Here is an 18,568-nt window from a genome sequence, read left to right as displayed (position 1 = left end):
TTTCTTTCTTTCTTTCTTTCTTTCTTTCTTTCTTTCTTTCTTTCTTTCTTTCTTTCTTTCTTTCTTTCTTTCTTTCTTTCATTAGAGGGTCTTGCTCTATAGCTGCCCTGGAATCCATTATGTTGCTCAGGTTGACCTTGAACTTGCAGGAACCCTCCTGTCTCCGTCTCTTAAGCGTTGGAATTGCCCAGCCTCCCAAGGCATTACAAGTTATATATCAGGAACTATTGTGGATACACCTGTGGGTCCAGGGAGATGAACAAGAAAAACCCAGTTCATTTTGGTCCTCTGTCCTCTATTCTCCTTTGAAGAGGGCATGGGCTAGACAGCTTTACAACCTGGCTGTTGCCATCTCAACTTCTGTGGTTCAGTTTTCAAAACCAGTTTTTCTGTAATTTTGAGTAAAGATACTGAGCTCCGTTGATAGATTTTAGTCTTTTTTTTTATTTGTTTTTTGTTTGTTTGTTTGTTTGTTTGTTTGTTTTGTTTTTCGAGACAGGGTTTCTCTGTATAGCCCTGGCTGTCCTGGAACCCACTTTGTAGACCAGGCTGGCCTCGAACTCAGAAATCCACCTGCCTCTGCCTCTCGAATGCTGGGATTGTGTGCCACCACACCCGACTTTAGTCTTTTTTTAAAAAAGATTTATTTATTTATTATATGTAAGTACATTGTAGCTGTGTCTTCAGACACTCCAGAAAAGGGCATTAGATCTTGTTACAGATGGTTTCAGGTCACCATGTGGTTGCTGGGATTTGAACTCAGGACCTTCGGAAGAGAAGTCGGTGCTTTTACCCAATGAGCCATCTCACCAGCCCTCCTAGATTTTAGTCTTATAGTTGCCCCCAAAATATTTTGATCTAATTATGGCCTAGGCCTTGTGCTTTAGCAATGTGATGAGGGTTCTTCCAGTGACTGCTTGCCTTGTGGCCATTTACCCCACCTAAGCTATTATGTTTCTCTGTTGACTCTTAGTTAAAAAAAATTCCATATGTTCTGACCTGGTGACACTTAAATCCTGATCATACAAGTAAAACAAGTCTAGTTATCTGATATCACAATGGCAAATCAGCTAGCACACACTGGAATAGCTTCGTTCCCACTGGTGCATTAGCACTGCAAAGAGAGCCATAGATTATTAATTAGGGACACACAGGAGAGAATTTGTCTTTTGTTTGTTAATTTCCAATACAAATCTAATCCTAAGAAGCTACAGTTGCCGTGTGTTCATTTTTCCTCATCAGCACCTTCTGTTATATCATCATGCCCTAAGAAATAAAAAAACAAAATTGCCACATGGATGCATCTCTTCTCACCTGCCTGCAGAGGGAAGCGGCACCAGCAGCCGGGTTACTCAAGCCCTGAGGGTGTGTAGCTTACTCACATGTGGGAATGCCAGTCAACCTGGGTGCTTGCAGAGCAGGGTTTGGCAGGCCACCAGAGACATGGTATTTCATAATTCAGCCTTTGCCCCAGAGGGTTCTGAGCCAAGCAGACACAAGTAAGGCTCAGAGTACACGGAGGAAGTTTATTTCATGAACCAAAACCTCGAAGGAGGAAGCAATTTTCCTTGACTTTTATTCCCACTTTCTGGGTTTCTTTTCTTCTTTTCTTTCTTTCTTTTCTTTTTTTAACCTGCCTTCTGCTTTGGTTTTCCCCATCAGACTTTGCCAGTGTATTTAATTATTCTGTCTTCAGTGTTTCTGAATGCACTGCCATGCAAACGCATCCCTAAGAGATGCGCTGGCTATTTGAGTCAAGAAGATTATTAGGTAATAAGACACTAAAGTGTCTAATGTTTATTGAGCACTGAGTTAGATGGAATGTTGTGCTAAGATCTGTATGGGATTCAGGTGACTCTTGGGATCCTAGTATTTGGGTGCTATTACCAGGCCTAATTACAGCTGAGAAAGCCTAACATGGGGGCGCTTTATAATTCCCCAGAGGTCACAGGGTTAGTAGGTCTCAAAGCTAAGGGAGAATTCCTGTAGGCGATCAAGTCACTCCCTTAAGTGATCCGGTATTTCTGCAAATGCAAACAGCTCTGGTCTCAGTGTTCCAGGAGGTATTGCCAAGGTCTGGTTCGCCACCTTCAGGAAGTGCCTGCAGTGTTACTATATTTCTCTCTCTCTCTCTCTCTCTCTCTCTCTCTCTCTCTCTCTCTCTCTTTCTCTCTCTTTCTTTCTTTCTTTTCTCTCTTTTTCTTATAAACGATAGCATTTCATTGGCGATGGCTTACAAGTTCAGAGGTTCAGTCCATTACCATCAAGGTGGGAGCATGCCAGCAACCAGGAAGGCATGATACAGAAGGAGCTGAGAGCTCTACATCTTCATCTGAAGACTGCTAGTGGAAGACTGACTTTCAGGCATCTAGGTTGAGGGTCTTGAGCCCACACCCACAGTGACACACCTACTCCAACAAGGCCACCTCTCCTAATAGGGCCACTCCCTTCGCCAAGCATATACAAACCATCAAATTCCACTCCCTGGCTCCCATAGACTTGTTCAAACATATGAGCCTATGGGGGCCACACTTAACCATAGAATAATGCAAAATACATTTAAGTCTAACTTCCTGAGTCCCCAGAGTATCAATAATGTTACCAATGTTAAAAGTCCAAAGTTCTAGTCTCCTCTGAGATTCTTTCAATCACTTAATTGTAATCCCCAAAGCAAGACAGGAAACAAGCTGGGCATACTCCAAATTCTGCATCTCCATGTCTGATGTCAAAGCAGTCTTCAGATCTCCAACTCCTTTTTCATCTTTGTTGACTGCAACAGACTTCTTTCTCCTGGGCTGCTTCCACTCCCTGTTAGCAGCTTTTCTTAGCAGATAACCTATGGCTCTGACATCTCAAACATCTTGGAGTCTCCAAGGCAACATCAATGTTACAGCTTCTTGTTCCAATATCTAGGATCCACAGATGATCTTCAGGGCTCCTCATAACGGCTGGTGTCATTTCTTCAGCTCTGCCCTTTGTAGCACTCTAAGCTCATGTTGATCCACTCCACTGCCCCTGCTGTTCTTGGTGATCATCCCATTCGTAGTACTGGCATCTTCAATACACTTGGGTCTTCCGCTGCAGCTAGGCTTCACCAATACACTCTCATAGGCTCTCTTCATGATGTCAAGCCTCAAATTCTTTGCTCAGTCCTGGGCCATCAACTGCAACTGAGGTTGCACCTTCAGCAATGGCCTTCCATGACCTCTCACAGTGCCTAGTCTCAGCTGTTCTTCATTACCTCTTCATGTCTTCAAAACCAGTACCACCTGGGTGACTCTTACACATTACCAAGTACAGCTGCAGCACGAGGTACAACAGTGGCTGCCACTGGCTCACAGCTTCTTTGTGCTCTCAAAAAACACTTCCCAGAAGATTTCACCAAAGTGATGCCGGTCTCTTCATAATCACTGCTAATTTCTTAGCTCCAGCTGACCAGCATCAATTGTCCCAGTAGTCTTTTTCTCCTCTTGACTATAAAGCCAGAGTCAAATGATCAAAGCTGCTGAGTTCTGCTGCTTGTTCTATTACATTATCACCAGCTTTCTGTTTTCCAACTTGCTTAAGCTTGGCTATCCTGGCGTTAGTACATTTCTTTAAGCCAAAGGGCACTAGATCAGAAGACAATTTGACAATCCATTGCATACATACCTGAACACACTATGAACACATGATCCTTGGACTCCTTGAAGATTTACACTTCCAAGAAAACTTTGTGCTTCTGTGGTGTATAGTAACGGTCATGGTTTAAGTTTGAAGTGTATCCAATGTGCTCCTGTTACAAATGCTTGTACCCAGCTAACAGTTCAATCTGAAGCTAGGTTGGGAGGCGCTGGTAGATGGAACCTTTACAGGGTGGGGACTAACTAGGGAAAGTTGGTCACTAAAGGTGAACTTTGAAAGGTTTACCCACCCTCAGTTCCCACACTTCTGCTTCCTGATCACCTCAGTGGAAAGAGCCACCAACACAAGGCCTCCTGGATTGAAATGACCTATCAAAGCTTTCCTCCTTCACTACAGTGAGCTAAACACTCTGAAACTCTAAACCAGAATAAATCCTGCCTCCAAGTAGTTTCTGTCATATATTTTGCCACAGCGACTGGAGAAGTAGCCAATATCGTAATGTTGTTCCTAATTGCCAAAACCGGATTGCAACTAAAATGTGTTTCACAGGTGAGTGGACAAACTGTGTCAGAACAGACAGAGGGATGCTATTCACCAATAAAGAGACGAGTCATCAAGCCATCAGCAGACACAGGAAATGTAAACACATGGTGCCAAGGGAAGGAAGCCGACCAGAAAAGGCAGCAGAATGTAAGACTCTCATGCAAAAAGACAAAAGCATAGGGGCAGGACAAACATCAGTTATTTCCATGGGTTGATGGGGAGAGACAGGTAAACAGGTAGAGAACACAGGATACTGCAAAGGGTGGGAGAACTCTGTATGTTACAGTAATGGCTGACACATGTGAACATCTACAGATCATACCACGCCGTCAGTGAATCCAAATGTAAGCTATAGAAGCCTCTCTCCAGGGGTAGTCACACACTCCTTTAAGCCCAGCACTGGAAAGACAGAGGCAATAGGATCTCTATGAATTTGAGGACAGCCTGGTCTACAAAGCAAGTTCCAGGACAGCCAAGACTACACAGATAAACTCTGTCTCAAAAAAAACAAAAAAAAAAAACCAAAAAACAAAACAAAAACAAACAAACAAAAAAACCTCAACAACCATATCACATCTGTCTTAGTTAGGATTTCTATTACTATGAAGAAAGACCATGACTGTGACAAGTCTTACAAAGGAAAACATTTAATTGAGGTTGGCTTATAGTTTCAGAGGTTTAGTCCGTTATCATCATGGTGGCAAACACGGCAGTATGCAGGCAGACATGGTGCTAGAGAAGGAGCTGAAAGTTCAACAACTTGATCTGCAGGTAACAGGAAAGGAATTGTGTGCCACTGAGTCTAGGCTTCAGCATCTGAGGCCTCAAAGCCCACCCAACAGTGAGAAACTTCCTCTAACAAGGCCAAATCTACTATAACAAGACCATACTTCCTAATAGTGTCACTCCCAATGGGCCAAGCATGCAAACACATGAGTCTATGTGGACCATTCTTATTTAAGCCATCACAATGACACACAGAAAATATTTAAAATTTCATGTGATATATATTTTCTAACAGTTGGGACTTCTAAATTAAAATAATTTGTGAATTGTTATGTGTACACCACACATTGTTTATATATTGAAAAAGGAATTTAAATGCAAAAAATGGTTTATACTGAATTACAGTCATGTATATTTTTGCTATAACCAGTTTGAAATAATATTTAAGTTTTGCAACATATTCACACATGTATTATGATGTGGCCATAATGAAGTCTGTTGTACCAAAGCAAAATATACATATTAAGAGAAGCTGGAGCCGGGCAGTGGTGGCGCACGCCTTTAATCCCAGCACTTGGGAGGCAGAGGCAGGCGGATTTCTGAGTTCGAGGCAAGCCTGGTCTACAGAGTGAGTTCCAGGATAGCCAGGGCTACACAGAGAAACCCTGTCTTGAAAAACAAAAACAAACAAACAAACAACCCCCCCTCCAAACAACATAAAATAGAAGCTGGTAGGAGCAAAACATGACCTCTGAATCCTTCCCATTCAAGCTTTCTATCTACCTAAAACTGTACACACACACACACACACTACACACACACTACACACACACACAATACACACACACAATACACACACATACACACATATACACAAATATACACACATACACATATACACACATATACACACCTATATACACACATATATACACACACACATACACACACATATACACACACATACACGCACACATACACGAACACACACATACACACACATACACATACATACACACACATACACAGATACACACATACACACACACTCACACATTGAATGGAATGAAGCCTAAGGGTTCAAGTTCTCACACACACTCAGCACATATATTCAGTCTTTGTAAACTTTTTGAAATAGAACATTGCTAAGCAGAAGCAGTAGTGAAGAGGTAGGACCAGCAGTATGCTTCCCTCTTCTTTCTACCTTTTTCATGTTTCTATTGCCTACTCAAAACAAATCAATTTTGGAAGAGTAAGTGCCTCTATTACATATTCATAGTAAGTTGCAAATATTAAAGCCATGTGGCTGGGGGTGTGGCTCGGTGGTAGAATACATGCTTTGCATGTGTAAGGTCCTGAGTTCAATATCCAGAACCCAAACAAGACAAAGCAAACCACTACAGAAGAAAGAGGCCCCAACTTGGGAAATGCCCTAAGGCTATGCTTTCATGCAGTACCCATTTTTAATGGTGAACTTTTCGTGTCCTATGTTCCTGCTACATTAGGAACACCTTGCTTAGGAATGGCCCACTTGGGTAGGAAGTGGTGGGTGTGCTCAAATAGCTCAGGGATGTTTTCTCCCACCTCCACGGCTCCTACTCTTCCTAGCATCACACATTTTCCTTTGTTCCTCACTTTGGAAGGCTGGCTCTGGATGTCTAGTCAGCATTCAGAGGTCACTGGATGGAGTCTGTGCTGGAGCAGAGGGGCATAAAAGAAGGATGCATCATCTCACAAGGCGAGGAAGAAAGGAAAGCAAAAAGGAAGAAAGAAAAAGGAGAGGGAGAGAGAGAAGAAGAGAGAGGAAGAGGGAGAGGAACAGAGAGAGACTCACACCCATTGTGATAGGTCACAGGGGGTGGTTCACAGTGGGTAGCTGTACCGGCTACTTCTGAAAAGCCAGGTTTTGGTAGCTGGGTCTTGAAAAAGAAAGGTTGCCATCAGATTTTCCAGCAAAGGACAGAGCTGGAATTTTGCCTGATTCTTCTCCACATCAACCTTGGAAGGAACACCACACAAAGAGACTAGTTCCTATCTGCCACCATTTTCAGCGTCCCCTCTACTGGGTCTGGTAGACGCATTAATCATTCAGGATGTCCATCTGTGTCGCTGTCATCTGGGCTGCTCCCTATGGTCAGAAAAGCAGCTGACAGGCAAATGCCAGACACTTGGCTGTTTGGGCCTTGAGTGGTGGCTCAGAGAGGGGTTACTTCTCTTTGCCTACATTTTAACGTTCCCTGAATCCAATTTACTCTCACAGAATTAGACCTTCATGCTCAGGGAGAATGGAGCAAAGTCAGTTCCTTTTGGCTTCCTTGGACTAATATAACCGAGGTTTAAATATCATCAAACAATGACCACAGACACACACACAGACACACAGACACACAGACACACACACAGACACACACACAGACACACAGACACACACACACACACACACACACACACACACACACCATTCAATCAGTAGTTATTTGAACAATTTGTTTTTCACCTAATCGGTTAATGAATGTTTGGTTTTAAACACAGAACTGCAGTGTTAGCCTGACCTGACTTCCTCCCACTGGGCCGGAGCACATCTCAACTTCACAGCAAGCTGCCACCAAAACTTCAACACAAGGGTCTTCAAAAGGCATACATCCAAATCACAGCAGAGTGAATACCAGGAAGTTTACTAAGCTAGGGAGTATTATTATCAAAATGAACCTTTGTTTAGGATATGTGGAGCCTCCTGGAAAGTTCTCCACAAAATTGAATGATTGGTTCAATGTGAAGTTCTCCAAGCACCAGAAGTGCTGTGATCTTTTCAGATGACGTAAACCTAAGCAGGTGCTGGAGGCTGCTGGCTTCCACATCCCTTCAGTGCGGAGTCTCTAAACGATCCTTCAGTTTATCTTTAAAAGTGCACCTAGAAAGTTTTATTCCTGCTTGTAGAAATGAATCAGCAACATCGGAGAGTAAACAATATATCCCGACTCTCTGAACTCTCCTTCAGATTCTAAGACACATTTGGGGGTTTACAGAACATGTGAAGTTTGTGTGTGCCTGTGTGTATGATGAACGAGTACGGTGTGCATGTGGAGGCTAGTGGAAGGTCTTGGGTGTTCTCTGTCACTTCCCTCTTTATTGTTTTGTCACAGAACCACTCACTAAATCTGGAGCTGGGCCAGCAAGTCCCAGTGTCTTCACCATGCTGGATGCTTTTTATGCTTTATCTAACTTCTTTGTTCTTAACGTGAGCATTGGGCATCATTATTCCCATTTCCCCGAGGAAGAGAATAGCCTTAGGGAGGTACCACTTTCACTGTCTTTGCTGTGATTGTTATGAACAACAGCAATAACTGTACTTGCCTCTGAGAAGATCTGCTTCTTCTGAAAAACATGACTTCAAGAATCCTCGAATACATTTATAAATTAAAAACTATTGATATTCCTATATTAGAGTTAAGTTGTGTATTCAAGGCAGTGCAGGGCATTTTATGAAGTATAGAAGTTAGCTCCATCAAAGTCTTTGGATAAAGGAGAAGATATTTCTACTTGTGATCAAAAGACTAATCTTTTATATTTTTGAATATCTATACTTTTTGGGGTTTCTTTTTGAGACTGTGTGTGTGTGTGTGTGTGTGTATCCCTGGCTGTCCTGGAAATTGCTCTGTAGATCAAGCTGGCCTTAAACTCCCAGAGAGCTTCTACCTCTGCCTCTCAAGTGCTGAGATTAAAGGTATGCATCACCACCGACCAGCCTATGCTTCTGGTTTTTGCTACAAGGTTTCACTGTGTAGCTCTAGCTGATCTGGAACTCACTATATAGACCAGGCTGACCTGCTCCCAAGTGTTGGAATTAAAGGTGTGTGCTGTAGTGCTCAACTAGACATTCTTCATAACCAGAGATAGGTGCTAGCAAGATGGTCCAAGGGACTAAGGGGCTGGTGACCATGTCTAACAACTTGTTTGATTCCTGGATATCCACAAGCTGTAAGGAGAGAAAACCAACTCTCACAAGTTGTCCTCTGACCTACACATGAACACACAAATAAATGTAATTAAAAATATGCACCCCCAAAAAGTGTCTGTAATTATATGCAGATTGTATTGTGTGTATGCATGCATATATATGTGTGTAAACAAATGCCTACTTCTGTTCTTTAGTCAGATCAACAGGGTTTTCAATATTGTTACCAACATTTTTCAAGTTAAAACAACTATAATTTATGTGATAGCAAAACACATAATAATAAGAGTATATTAGGGGGCTAGAGAGATGGTTCAGCAGTGAGCTCTTGCAGAGGACCTGGGTTTGGTTTCCAGCACCCATACGGCAGCCCGCAACCATCTGTAACTCTAATTTCAGGGGGATCTGATGCCTTCTTCTGGCCTCTATGGACACCTGCACACATGTACCTGCTACACCCAGCAATAAAACAGTCCATACACATACCTTCAATCTTAGTACTCAGCCTGTGTAGGCAGGAAGACCCAGAGTTCCAGGCCAGATTCAGTTGCACAATGAGTTTGAAACTAGCTAGGGTTACACAGACGCTATCCTAAACAACAAAGCAAAACAAAACAAAATAAAAAACAATCAATAAGACATTAGATCCTGGGGTATTACAGTATTGTTTTCCACAACTATCATACTGTATGATACTGGTAACCGCTGGGCATTACCCAGGAGGTGAAAGTCAGCACAAATAAGTAGATTGCAAGAATTACCAGTACAAATGATAGGAGACATCACCCTAGGTAGTATGTGATAACCTATGATGGTGTCTACTGATGACAAAGGGAATCTTCCTATTGGAATTGGGTATTCCCAGGTGTGTTCCTCAGCAATCAAGTTCTCATCGTCCATATTTAAACACATCCAGTTCACTCAAGGGGATTAAAAATAAGGACACTTTATTTGAGAAAGAAAGGATGTGTGGAGATGTGGCTCATTTAACAATGTCTGCACAAACCCTTGCCTCGATTAATTTTATTTGTTGAGATTGATATGAGCATCTTATGGAAGGTGAAGTGACTTTCATCTGTGCATTAAGAGCCCCTTGATGCTCTGTGGACCTGTATCAATCTTTCTGCCCCAGCATCTCCATATCTCCTCCCTCCCTCCCATATTCACATATGCACTGTCATCATGGGAGAGATGGAAGTTTATTCTGCATAAACAATTTGTCCGTTGGCCGTTCTCTGAGTCTGCCAACCAGGTTGCCAATTCTGATGTCGACACCTGTCCATTTGGAACAGGAATGAAAACAGCCACTCATTTCCTAGAAACCATCAAACACCCTGTCTGTGAACAACAGCTCTCCCTTAACTGCAATATGGGCAAGACATGAATGGGTCACGCAGACAGATAGTTGCTGATCAGATCCTCCAAGTCTCTCGGTGTCCTCGAAATTGAAACTTTCATATCCCTTCAATACAGTGCAGTTTGGGGAGAGTCACCATTTTAGGGCTGTGTTATAAGCTGCTGAGGCTTCATCTTGGTTATGGAATTGGATTTCATTATCAAGACTTGCTAGTGAGAGGATAAAGTCAGTGGGTATTTTCAGGTGGTTTTCAAAATGACAGTCTCCTTGTGGAGATAACGCAAAAATTATGTCCAACTACATTGCAGTAAGATCCTGGAAAATACGTATACTTTCCCATGAAATCAAGGATATGTCTTACCAGCCCCCACTTGTGTGTGTGTGTGTGTGTGTTTGAGAATTTGAGTACCGGAGGCCCTTTTGACACTTCACCTTGTGCTTTCTCCTTTGTCTTATGGAACACTACCCTCGTCTTTGTGACGGGACATCCTCCTGAATCTTATGTGGCAAATATTTTAGTCGCTGCTGCCAATGACTTGCAGATGACATGTCACCACTAAAGTGAACTTTCAGAGCAGCCTGGACTCTGCCTTTGGGAGCTTCCTGCCTGGCAGAGGCTGGGGACTAATGTGGGTTTAATGTTGTTATGAACCAGGCAGCTGAGCCGGGCAACAATACGAGTCTGTTGGACATGTCTTCTGGGTTGTCACGTTCAATTTGCACATGACCTCCTGGCCAAAAAATGGGAAAGAAGTGGTAGAATGTGGGACTGAAAGCTCATATTATTGCTTTGACAGCTTCACTCATCTAGAAGTAATGCAAAATGCAATTTATATTTATACACTCTGACCTCCTGCACAGAAAGGGAAAGTATCTAATGATGGGCCGAGGTAGTGGAGGAAGAAACAGATCTCAGTACAGCTGGAATTTGTCTACGTTTCTGCTCTTCAACCATTCAATTACAGTCAAGAGACAAATGAAGCAGGGACCGTGTACTGGTGAGGTAGAGACACAATTATTTTATAGTGACTGGCTTCTGGCTTTGAGTCTTGGCAAGGGAGGCCACAACACGCCTTATTTCACTGGAGACAGATAATCTACTTGCTCCCACCGGACAAAGGCCCTATGCTTGTAGGTGCGTCATTATGCCCATCAGAGAGGAGAAAAGACACCAGCCAGTCAGTGACACTCCGGGTATGCACTTGGAAGTTCTTGAGAGAGGCTGACATGTTAATCCTATTAACCAAGATAAATCAAGTCAGGCCTGGTGGTAACTGGGGCATTATTCACTTTTGAGTGGAAATAGGCAGAAGGCAGAAAGCATCATCTTCTTTTGTGGATTGGGACATTTACTGGCTTTTACGTGTCCCTGAACAGCTTCATTTTGAATAGAATCCACCAGCTAACTGGGGGAATGAGGACATCATTGTCTAAATCGTCCGATAGGCCCTGAGTACTCCAACTAGTGTTTTAAATGAACAGTGGTTTCTGTAAAAGTTGGCTGCCTGGAGCAGGGGAGAGAATTCTGGGCTTCTCGTAAGGATGGAAAGGGACAGAAGCAGCCAGCTTCACAAAGCTTGTGGCGGGGCAGAAAACTGTTAAGCTACCACTCTTGGCTTAGGTGAAGAGTCTTGCTAGAGACCCACAGATCAAACTTGAGAAGTGAACAGAGAAGTGGGAACAGAGGCTGATGAGGTAGAAGTGTGTTGTAAAGTGCTCTCCCATGTTGCCATTGATTCTTTTTTTTTTCTTCTTTAGGGGATTAAAAATAAATCTCTCCTGCTTAAGTTGTCCTAGATAGCAAACTTTTCTCTACTGTATCTCCCCATTACATCTCACTGCCTACTTCTTATGTAGAATGCTCAAATATCTTTTTTCAAGCTGAGCACAATAGACTCTCTGTGGAAGAATAGTGTATGAACCTCACTCTGGGACAGACTCAGGTCAGTTTCTCTGTTTTATCAGCTTAGGGCACACAGTTTTCCATCTCCCAGAAGGAACTCATCTGCGGAGTTCAGCTGGTCAATTTCTCGGGTTTCCCACATTTTGACAGTATTGATTTCAAGTCTTAGTAGCTTCTCAGTGCTAGTGAGGGTAGTGTGTGAAGTGAGAGAGGCACGCAGGAATCAGATGTGCGTATGGGGTGGTGTTTATCTCCTTGGGGACACCCAAGAGAGACGTACTCAACTATATCGTATGTACATTGTATGTGAGATGTACATGGTATGTCAGAGATGTACTTATGTACACTAGATAAGGTATAAAGGCCAGAAAGCCAGGGGACAGTGGGCTCTTATGTTGAATGAAGACAGTCTCACATCTACCCTCCTCTCATTGGGGACACAGAAAAGATGATTGCAGTGAAGATGCATAAATGGGAAAGAGCCAATGATATGGTAACGCTTGTCACATAATCCCCTAACATGGCCAGCATCTCCTTTGTCCCAAAGACAAATTAGTAATATAGTTGCAGGAGCCCTGCTTTGGTTCCCCTTTCCCAGTCCCCTGTCCTCACTGACCTGTATTCCTAATTCTCCTCCTCTACCAGGTAACACCATCATTGACTCCCTAAACTCACCAAGTGTTGAAGGCACAGGCACAATGTCTGGGAGACCCTGGCACCACCAAAACCCTTACTTAGAATATTCTATAGTGACTTCTGGAAGGGTTGGCCAGGCAAAAAGTGGTGTGGTTTCCTAAATACATCGAATTAATTATGGTCAGGAGTCTGTGAAGACAGATTACAGCTCCAGCACCCACACCAAGAACAGGTTGTCAACTGGGAACACAAGCTCAGAGGCTGGGCACTTCCCAAGCAGGTGAGATTCAGAGCTCTGACCACCTTACCTATTCAGAGGGGGACAGAAAACCATGCATAATTGTTCCTATTTTGATCCCAGGGTTATGGAAATACTTATAGGACAGCTTGGCCAAGGGAAATGATGAAGCATTTGATAACTCAGCAGGGTGGGGGTGGGGGGAACTCCTGGGAAGTTGACAGTGTAGTAATCTCAAAATACTTTTGTCCTTCCCTCCTTACTCAGCAAAGTATTTCTCTTCCTCAAGTCCACTTTGTCCAAAAAGTAAAGTGTAAACAGGGTCTTTTATTTGAGGACTGCTTCTCAACAGTGTAGTAGGTAGCCTCACAGGTCCAGAACTTTCTCATCACAGAGCTCATTGATGAGGGTTGGATGTAGATGCAGGTGAGAGACGCAGGCGCAGGCGTGGAGTGTCTAGGGATGCGACCCCTACCTGAGGCCTCCTAGAGTGCTAGGGACTTTCCAAGTTGCTAGTTCTCTGCAGCCGGCCCTGCAGGAGTTAAAGCCCCAGACAGACAAAAGCGAGGCTGCGGTGGCTCCTTTTCTCGGCTGTCAGCTGCAAATAGAACCGCTGCCCTCTGGACTTTAACTCCCGACAGAAAGGGCATTTTATTACAGGCTATGACAAGTTGTAGGGAGACCGCGGAGAACTCAATAAGAAGTAGCGGCGAGTGGAATCAAAAAACCCTCGGAATGTTTGGAAGACTGAGCGAAGATGGCTCCAAATGATAGGTGTGAGCGAGACTCAGGGTCGCGGCTGCTGGCTGGGCGGGCTGGGAGCTGCGCAGAGACACAGCCCGCAGAGGAGGATCAGATCGCATCTTCGAGCCTTCGATGGCCTTGCAACTGATACCCAGAGCCCATGGCTTACAGCTTTCTCTCTGTAGCCTCGGTTGCAGCTGATTGTCCCACAAAAAGCTGGTCCTATACCCTCCCCAAATTTGCAACTTTGTGTGTTTTTCATAAGCGGGAGGGAAATGGAGGCTTTGCTTTACCGGGGTTCTTTCTTCCTGGTCCTCCGAGAGAAATTGCTTTTCTGTAGCCCTCGACCAGCCCTTTTCAAACTTCTTTTAGACTTTATTAGAGTTATCCCCACTCCCCACAACCCCTCCTGAAGTTAGGCGAGCTGGCAAGAGGTGGAGAGAGAGAGAGAGAGAGAGAGAGAGAGAGAGAGAGAGAGAGAGAGAGAGAGAGAGTCCAGAGCACAGACATTTTTCACTCCAGTTTTTTCTGGTCTAGGGTCTTTGGAGGTCCTGATTTCTCAGGGCTGGGGAGTGTGTCCTTCTTCCTGCCTCCCACCCCCAGTTCTGAAAATGCTTTAAATCACTTATATCCAGTGGAGAAACTGTCCAGACCTGTAGAATTTGCTCTGCTTAAAGTGCACTGTGGAGTAGGAGACCATTGCAGAACCCAAGCATCCCAGCTGGATGTGGATCTTGTAGGATTCGAGTTGGTCTGAGGATGGCAGCTCAGGTGGAGAAGGCTGAAGGCTCAAGGGACTTCTGAGGAACCCTGTAATGCAAAAGGTGGAATGTTTTTATCCCGACTTCCTCCCCAGAGTCCCTTCCAAGAGAGTCAGTGTTGGCAGTTGCCAAAGCTAGCCCCCTCGCCAAGCTCCTTTGCTTGAAGGGTCCAGCTCAACCCAAGCCCCAAGTTAGAAAGACTTTTGACACTATTACTCAGGGCGCTGTGCAAATGGTTACAAAGAAACTGCAGTTTCCCATTTCCCCTTCCGTTTCCAAAACGTATGCAAGGGAAGTGTGAGCGATCTTGTCTAATTCGGTAATCAAGGCAGAGAGAGTAGATACATTATAAATTCATAGCTTATGGCACACGTTTCCCCCCTTTCTGTGTCCTGCTTGGTAAAACAAAACAAAACAAAACAAAATAAAGCAAAACATAGCTGGAAGCTTGTGGGCTCCTGTTTAACTAGATAAATTGAAAAAAAATCCAATATTTTAAAAGATTGTAGCTCGAAACAGACGAGATCTTGGACCCCTTTTCCAGGTCCCCTCCACGACACAACAGAGCAGTGTCCTAAGCCTGTTTTCTCAGCCTACCCCAACTTTTATGTCTGTTTTTTCTTTCTTTTCAGAGCCATTACTTCTTTTTCTGTCAAAGCTTGTCTGATTTTGGTAAATAATAATTATTCGTTCTCCCTGGAGCCCTGTTACACCCCCTAACCACCTGCACCAGAGTACAAGCAGACCCTCATCTCCAGTGTCTAACAAAACTCAAAGAAAGTTCATGTGGTTAGAACTGAGTTTGAAACAATGCCTGGGGTCCCCATTGTGTGCTGAATCACAGCTGCAAAAATGGATATGAAAATTAAATAGCCTCAGAACTAAGAGCATGAGGGGAAACACTCCACAAGACAGAAGATTTTTTTTTTTAATTATTACTAACAGTGAGGTTGTAAGATGAATGTAACAAGAGCTATTGCTTCTGTCAAGATGAACCACTAGCAATAATTGGACCATAGAGAGAAAACTCTGTGTCTCTCATGTTATTTTGTTAGAAATCTTTTAGAACCAAACAAATGCAGAAAAGTTGTTCTCCAAAAGGCTGTTTACTTAGTGGGAAGAGCTTTGTGAAATGGTGTGGTTCTTTTCATTTAAAAAGTAGCCTATGAAATAAAAATGTAAAAACCTGTTAAAAAGTTCCTTCAGTATTTTGATTTTGAAACCGGTTGGGAGAAAGATATGTAAACGAAATGACTTCCTTGGCATGGTCTATGTAAATGTGTATCCTTAACTATCTGAGAAGATAATAGGGGCCTTAGAGGAATAGGAGCCAGGTTGGGGATTGTACTCTCTGACCCTGTGTGCATCTGGGAAAAGTAAAAGCAAAACTTAGCATTTAAGCCTGTGTCCCCCCCTCCCCAATCTGGAATCTTGTTCTAATTTATACTCCAGAATGTAGCTCCAGGCCTTGAGCTTTCATTTTCTTCTCTGTGTCTACGAACCATGCCCTTCTCTTCTCCTGGAAAGGGCAAATTGTTGAAAGAAAGAGGCATACATCTTGATTTCCCCCCAGATATTTCTAGAAAGAAAATGAACAGGGTGGGGAGTGAGGCAAAGGCACTGGAAGCTGCCTCTGAAAAACAGTCGTTCTGCGGAGAAAGGTCACCTACAGACAGTTGAAGGAAGAAATGTCATGGTAAGTGAAATTGCTCTGGCTTAGGTGGTCTTATTGTGGGAAGAAGATGGGTAGGAATGGCCCTTGGGAATTGTATAATGGAGGCATGAAGTGGGAGCAAACTTGTAAGGAACTTTTGCAAACATTTCAAGTATCTTGCTGGAGGTCTGGAAAATGGGCAGCAAGGGAGCACCATTCGCTCTAGGAAAGCTGGAGGCTGTTTCACCTCCATTGCTAAAACAGTTGGGGGGCATTTGTTGTTTGCATTTCTCCTCCCTTCTGAGACTCAGAATAACAAACTCAAGTGGTTGCCCTCACCCTTGTCTATCTTCCTCAGCAAACTTGACATCATGGAAGAAACATGACATGTGGATTATTAAAGAGCAACTGGCTGACTTTTAACCCTGGGTGCATTGCTCAGACCCCATTACCTGTGCATTTATACCGGGAAGAATTACAGGGTATGTGAGCCACAAAGAGGAGATGACAAAGCAGAGGTAAGAGGTTGTAAAAATATCGGGGAAAGCAGGATGTAGATCTCACCATTTTCAACACTTAAAGGGATGAGTAATACATTTCAGAAAATTAATTGCCCCTTTAAGAAGGGGGTCAGTTTCTAAGTCCAAGGAGAAAGAGATGGATTTGAAAGAAGTGCAGCATCTTCAGGCTGACTTTCAGGCACTCAGTTTCTCAGGGTTAAAAAAAATAAAACCCTTGTCTACTTAAACAAATTCTTAGCTTCAGAAACAAAAGCTATATCAAGGCTTTTTCTATCTTTCCTTTTGGATACAACTTCTACCTTCATTCAGGTATAAGTACTTCTTAACTGGTGAGAAACTTTATTTGTTGCTATGGGTCATGATCCACAGATGGTGTTTCCTAAGTCAGAACTTTGTAAAACTGTAGAGAACTCAGAGAGTATTTAATTTGCGCTGCTAATAAAATGATTAAAAAATGATAAAAATAGTAAATGGAAATCATTCAGATTTTCAGGCAAAAATGTGTGTGTGTGTGTGTGTTGTACACTAATCAAGCCTTTATTATCCTGTGGGTTTGTATTTCTGGTCAGCTAGTGATGGAATAAAATAGGGAAGGATTCATCAAATATCTAGGATGTTCTTTCAAAATTAATAAGAAAGGGATGTATAGTAAGCTAATAATAAGAACTGCTAATAAGAACTGTTACTGTTGCTCCTTAGTCCTTTGGGTACCAATTTGTATATCTTGTTGCCAAGGCAAAGGTAATTATTGAATCTATCCTAAAGCTGAGTGATGGAGTAGTCAGAAATGACTCCATCTGACAGAAGAGCCAGGAGGCAAGTGATGGATACTATTGTCCAGACGTGACCCTCCATTAACACTACCTATCAGCATCTGGATCCTGTCACCGGTCCCCATCCCAGAGCCAAGAGGACTGCCTGGCATAGTCCAAGCACTTCCGAGGTTTGTAAGCTCATCCAACCCTTCACCAAATGAGTAGGTGAGGAGGCTAACCTAAGCCCTGTACCTTCCATCTCCATCTGCCTTATTGCCCCTCTCCAGACCCAGTGTTTGGCAGGTGCTGGCAATTTACTCCTTATCTTGCCCGTTTATGAGAGATTTTTTAAAATTAATAACAAAGGGAGAAGTGGTATTAATATTAATTAACACCATAAAATAAAACAGTTTTGGGATCTCGCCCAGGGAATCCTCACAGTCTCTAATTGGAGCTTTGGAGAAAGGGGAGGAGGAGGAGGAGAGGGGAAAGGGAGGGAGGGAAAATGTGTGTGTGTGTGTGTGTGTGTGTGTGTCTGTGTGTGTGTGTGTGTGTGCGATACAGATGACCTACTGGGTGACAGGCACAGGTTGGAAGGGTGACATTTTATTGTAAGCCTCCCAATGAAAGGAAGAAAAGGAAGGGACCAGTCAATTTAATGCAGGGACCAAGAGTGCAGGAGTGTTGCTAAGAGACAGAGATGCTGGTAAAGTTCTATCACAAGCCCTACTCTGACCTTATGCAAATAGAGGCGGCCAACTCTTTGTGGAAGGCTGAAAATTCCACCCCCTGTGTCACCAATACCTGGCATCCGAGCCTTTCATTCAAATGTTCTCTAAAAACACACACAGAGGATGTGACAAAGTGTGACACATCTAGGGGTTTTAACACACACACACACACACACACACTCTCACACACACACAAACCTCGCCAGGATATGGGAATAGTGATAGCACTAATAATTTTTAAATGGGAGGGGGCGGTCAATGGCTGAGCTTCCTTCACCCACCCTTACCTTCTGTCACTGGCATCTTCCTTTAGCTGTAAAGTAATCTGAAGAGTCAGAAATTGCCCTCTCCTTGCAGAAATAGAAGCCTATTAAGATACTGAAGTAGTGCTCAGTGTTGTCATAATTCACACCCGGAGGA

General features: G+C 43.3%; 1 long non-coding RNA gene across 1 annotated transcript in view; it reads left to right on the top strand.

Annotated features, from left to right (window-relative positions):
- LOC110299025 overlaps positions 1–18,568 on the top strand; it is a 63,983-nt gene that overhangs the window by 35,102 nt on the left and 10,313 nt on the right. The window contains exons 2-3 of the long non-coding RNA XR_002378424.2: positions 16,071–16,183; positions 16,500–16,659. This is a non-coding gene — a long non-coding RNA (uncharacterized LOC110299025). The remainder of the gene's footprint in view (positions 1–16,070; positions 16,184–16,499; positions 16,660–18,568) is intronic.

Source organism: Mus caroli, chromosome 7 (assembly GCF_900094665.2).
Source record: "Mus caroli chromosome 7, CAROLI_EIJ_v1.1, whole genome shotgun sequence".
Taxonomy (NCBI): Eukaryota; Metazoa; Chordata; class Mammalia; order Rodentia; family Muridae; genus Mus; species Mus caroli.
This window is presented reverse-complemented; position numbering and strand designations above follow the sequence as displayed.